A 4,880-nucleotide genomic window follows, 5' to 3' on the forward strand; every position below is an offset into this window, starting at 1 on the left:
GCGCCGTCTCTCGGCCACTCGCCCGACTGCCGAGGGATTTTTCGCGTAATGGGTCATATAATGCTTTCGCACTAAAATGTTCACACGAACGCAGGCAGTCACGTGACAAATGTGGCGCTATTCGGTGGAAGGTGAGAGAAGAGAAATTCCTACCCCTTTTCACACACCCAGATTTGTGCGCGTGATTGTGTTACAGTCATACAGAGCATAAAGCTGCAGCCTGGAGGCCGAGGCAAATGCTTTCATTGAAACTAATGAAAGCTGCACCGGCATAATCCCTTAAGACGAAGGTTCATCTCCTATGCTCCTGTCCAGAAACATAACAACGGAGAAACCAGCAGGTGCAGTGATTTTCGGCGGCTTGTTACATCCAAAAGGAAATGTTGTTGTAACTGTAGTTAGTGAACTTTCAATTCGGGAAATATATTCTTTTAGATCTTTCTCGAAAAATTACGAAATTTCAGAAAAAACTCGCGTGTTAAGCTTAGATATATAGCTTAGCGATAAAGGGATGTCACAAATATGTAAACCCAACCAACTGCAACATATTGAATATTGATAAAATTCAGGTCTTATACGCCACCCTGAAATACATTCTAAATTTGTGGGCAAGACTCCAACGTAATTCCTGCACACAGTAAAGCAATTTCGCTTATGCTGCAAATTCATTAATCAAATTTGTCCACCTAAGACTTTCCAATAGACTCGTTTTACACAACTGCTATGTTTGCTTTTCTATTTTTGTTTCCTTTTCTTTTTCTCCGGGAATCTGCTGTTGTGTCATGACCTGGGTACTAAATTTTGCGCTAATTCTTTGTTTCTTATCTCCACCTTGTGCGTTTCCGCAGAACAACTACTACGTTAAATTTTTCGCTGGTTGTAAAACTGAATGATAACGCTTCGGGTGTAGTTCTTGAATACGTAACTTATTGCACACGCCATAATGAACTCATATATTTCGAACTCTGGGTATGCATAATCCATAACGTGCTTGTTGTTTTCACCAATTATGAACTTGGTCTGCCCTAATGTTTCCTCCGCACACTGGGAAATCCCAGCGTAAAATATTCACGTGATGCTTTTTAGCATTTGATAAAAGATGTTTTTTTTTTCATACAGGCTACATTTATTCCACACGCATGTAACTTCATATATAAATTTGCCACAGCGTTCCCTCCATGTTCGCTAATGTAGACTCTGATGACTTTTGCGCTTAGCTCATAGCGGTCGGCAAAATTTTGCGCCACTCGCAAAACACACTCAGTCCTGAGCATCCGCATACGTAGTTTATTGGGAATACCGCAATAAAGCTCACATACTTTGAACTTTGCCTACACATTATCCGTAACGAGCCCCTTATGCTCACCAAGTACAAAAAAGGGCACGTGTTCTGTCCCAGAGGACACCGGAGATTACCATCAGAAAGCTCGCATAACGCATGAAAATAGGAGAAACTTGAGCTTAAGTAATTATGTGCAACTTTTCTAATTAACTGTTTCGTTACCATGTCTATAGAAATTGATAAACTTAAGCGACAATTTTTTTAATTTTCTTTTCTTCGTTACTTTTTTTGCCCCGTGGGAATGCTTGTACCAACAACGCCATGAACCGTCTGAAAGGACTGTTGAACTTGTCAGATTTGACAATTTCTTGGCAGGTTGGAGGTTCTGGAAATATAAATCTTTGAAGGTATTGTCGAAACTACCCTCCTGTGTTCCTATATCACTTCCTCCATAAAAGGAAGTAAGATTTGCGCTTTGGTAGACTCGGCAACATATTTGTTTTTCATTTTAAACGAGAGCAGCAGTGAAGGCACGCAGGCCTCTGTTGGGTTGCATAAATTTCCGATACAACGTCCAGCGTTGTGTCTTATACAACGGCAGATGCTCTCAAGTGCGCGTTATTTACAAAACTGAACGTAGGTCGGTCTTGTGCCGTGGCTACAGTTCCATTTTACTTGTTGGTCACATGTCATAGATTCTCAACTGCAAACGTTGGACCAGGTGCGGTCAAGAATAATGATAATAATAATAATAATAATAATAATAATAATAATAATAATAATAATAATAATAAAGCTGTAGCTTTTCTTTCTGCCTGGTAGTTCGCTGGGCAGAGCCAAGTTCGACATTCTTGCCAACTTTCTTTACGGCGAGTTCCTTACGGGCTCACGACTTCTCTTCAATACACGTTAAATATTTTGTCGTCTCTCCACTGCAAAAGAAGAGTAAAAACCGAGAGGAAGGACTTCATGAGTCGGTCACGTGCCTTACGCTGGCGCTGCGCACGCCAATTTTAAGGTGAGGAGGCAGGGGGCTGGATATGAGAACATCAGGACATCGGCACAGTATCCGAGCATGTGTTCATGTGCAGGACTTAACGTTGCAATACCCGCCGTGGTTGCTCAGTGGCTATGGTGTTGGGCTGCTGAGCATAAGGTCGCGGGATCGAATCCCGGCCACGGCGGCCGCATTTCGATGGGGGCGAAATGCGAAAACACCCGTGTACTTAGATTTAGGTGCGCGTCAAAGAACCCCAGGTGGTCGAAATTTCCGGAGTCCTCCACTACGGCGTGCCTCATAATCAGAAAGTGGTTTTCGCACGTTAATCCACATAATTTTAGAACGCTGCAATGAAGAAGATTACGCCGCAGTGAAGCATTGTCGCCTCAAGGGTGCGAGGGTCGTCGATCGCGAACTATAGGCATGAAGACTGCTGTTGCGGTCCTGGGCCGGCATATTGTAGCAATACCTCCCACTTCATTCTATGCCATTCTTATCGCCGACGTTCACACTCAGCTGGTCTGATCGATAACGCAGGCGGAGCACTGGTGCGTGCCTTCTTCATGCGTAAAGGCTGAGCTGTATATTTGCATCATGTTCAATCACAAAGCGCTAAATGCGCGAAGAGGAATGGCATCACTACTGTTTCGGCAATATATAAATAATGTTACGCGCCATTCCCGAGCACTGAAGCACGCATCCTGCCGACCATGGAAGAACGCGCCACAAAGACGGTGAAGGCGACGATCAGAGTAGCGCTCGTGTTGTTCTGCCATCTAGCCTGCAGCCGTCTGTCCCTGTATATATTTTGTAAATACAATTTCCTATCCCTTTTGGTGGCTACTCTCATCCCCGTGGCAGCACCACAAACTGTAGAAATAGCCTGAGAACTCCTTAAAGGACCTCTCACCACGTCTGGCCCTTCTTTTGAGCTGACAAGCGCAGAGAATACATTGCGCGATAACGATAGTGTCTGCAAAGTATTACATTGCTACGCGCCGCGGAAAGATCTGAAATTTCAAACCGAACGCTGTTTTCCCTTCTCCTGGCCGTAGGATGACGTACACGTGCTATTGCGCCTACGTACAAGTGTTTGCACTGTGACGTCACTTGTGGTGACGTAACTTCGAGAATTATTCAAGGCAAGATATCTTATTCGTGTAATATGCTACTTTAATAAACGAATTAAAGGTTAGAGAAATAATAAAACACACAAACCGAATGTCTGCATGTTTTTGTTCCACTTAGCACCGCAGCAAGAGAGACGTACTTCCGTTTCGTCTGCTTGTTCCCACGTCGTGCAGTCGCGCGCGCAGACACCGCGACTATGTCAATTTCTGCCATGTTCCAGCGGGGAATCATGCTCTGCGAGCCGCTTGTGTCTGCCTCAGTAATCGTGTAGCACTCACTTATACCGCTGCTCAGGTGTCCTCGTGCACAGCGCGCAAAATCGTGCGCTGTGGGAAATGAGACAATCGATACAGCTCGCGCGCGACGCCGTCAGCGGAAGTGCGCCACGCCACAAAAGAGCGAGGAGAAAAAAAAAAATGAAGCCGGGGCCCGTGACGTATGCGTCACGCGATCCTCGTGGTCGGGTATGGGAGAACGCAGGGAAGGAAGTTCGCTTGCGGAGGCTAGAAGGGGCGAGTGGAGAGAGTGTCTCGCTTGGCAGTGGAGCTCGCCTCCTGAAATCATGGGCTCGCGGCACTGACATATTTATGTCTCGGTTATTAATGAGCCGATCTGAAAAATTCTTGCGGCAGAACACTCCCTAGAGGGCACGTAACAACTTACAGCCTATAACCAAAATTTGTTGCGGGACCTGGTAAATGAAATTATGGGGTTTAACGTGCCAAAACCACTTTCTGATTATGAGGCACGCCGTAGTGGGGGATTCTGAAAGTTTCGACCACCTGGGGTTGTTTAACGTGCACCTAAATCGAAGTACACGGGTGTTTTCGCATTTCGCCGTCATCGAAATGCGGCCGCCGGGGCCGGGATTTGATCGCGCGACCTCATGCTTAGCAGCCCAACACCATAGCCACTAAGCAACCATGGCGGGTATGGGACCTGGTGAAGAGCCCTTTAACACTCACCGCACTTGAGCAGAAAGGCGCCGACTCACCTGTGAAAAGACAGAAAAGGAGAGAAAACAGGTGGGTACAAATATCTCTTTAAAAAATCACTCGAAACTTATCTACAATAGGACAATAGAACTGGGCTCTGTCTTTCAAATGCAACGCTTTCACAGAAATAGTCTCAGTGGTCGTTCCCTGCAAGTTTCTCTTGGATTTCAGTTTGCGAATTTCACTTTAAACATACGGGGTGTTACAGCGATGACTGTCTCTGATTATGAAAGATAGTCACATTGCGAATTTCAGGTCACGAAACACAAGCAAGCAAGCAATCTCTTGCGGCGGCTAAATGCCGTTGGCTTAAAAAGGAAAAAGACAGGCTCTCATGTCACAGTCCTGTGAACCTGCTGTCGACCAGCACCAATCACTGTTTGTTTACATTTTCGGCGGTGCACAAGCATAAACCAAAGCGCGAGCCGGCAACCGTGAATGCATCGCGTAAGTAAGCTTGGTTCTTAAATTT

This window comes from Dermacentor andersoni, chromosome 9, assembly GCF_023375885.2.
Source record: "Dermacentor andersoni chromosome 9, qqDerAnde1_hic_scaffold, whole genome shotgun sequence".
NCBI lineage: Eukaryota > Metazoa > Arthropoda > Arachnida > Ixodida > Ixodidae > Dermacentor > Dermacentor andersoni.